Source organism: Penaeus monodon, chromosome 25, assembly GCF_015228065.2.
Source record: "Penaeus monodon isolate SGIC_2016 chromosome 25, NSTDA_Pmon_1, whole genome shotgun sequence".
NCBI classification, from domain to species: Eukaryota; Metazoa; Arthropoda; class Malacostraca; order Decapoda; family Penaeidae; genus Penaeus; species Penaeus monodon.
This window is the reverse complement of record NC_051410.1, coordinates 31,451,409-31,452,226: the sequence shown is the minus strand read 5'-3', so window position 1 is coordinate 31,452,226 and position 818 is coordinate 31,451,409.

Sequence of the window (818 nt, the reverse complement as noted above, 5' to 3'; positions counted from 1 at the left end):
TTAACTCATCCAACAGTAACTTATTGGAGAGAAACACGACCACGTCACCGAATATGAACCGCCTGCAGTCTACCGTGCTGCGGCTTACACGAGGAATGATAAGAATTTCCTGAACGAAATGCACGGCCAATGAAGAGGTACTTAGAGGGTGTTGACACGACGAGGTTTTTAGTTCAAGAAGTAAAAGTTAGGGACTGGAAAATTTGAGTGCGAGTGAAAGAGTGGGAGAAGTATTAGATATACAGTATACGAGCTTGGAGGAGTGAAGGGTTGAAAGTAATGCAGCCATTCAGTTTGTCTGTGTTGAAGCTTTATGACAGGGAGGAGGAGAAAGTCATGCAACGGATACGGCACTCGAAAAAATGACATCGTTATTAACGTGGTAGGCAATGCCATTCAATTCACTTCTGAGAAATAAAACATATGTACATTTCTTCAGTTAGTTTTCCAAACAGATGCAAAGATCTTGTCTAGATCTACACTGCGTTTCGTCCTAAGGAAGTACTTTGTACATTATACAATACTTTTTTATATCCACACCATTGCCACTGACCACTTAATTTTACTCCTCGAATTGCCACTCCTTGCACCCTCGATGCATTTTTCAATATCTACAAAACTAGAATGTTTTTTTTCCAGACCTTGGTACTTTTTTCGGCTACGGCCTTATTGTATTGTCCTATTCGTACTCCTCTTTTGTTGTGCGTACTTCCTCTATTGAGCAAACCTCAGAAAATAGATTAAACATTAGAATTAGGTCAAATTTTACTGGTTAGTGTATGTTATTTCCATTGTAAATTTCTAGTTCACATTGCTAG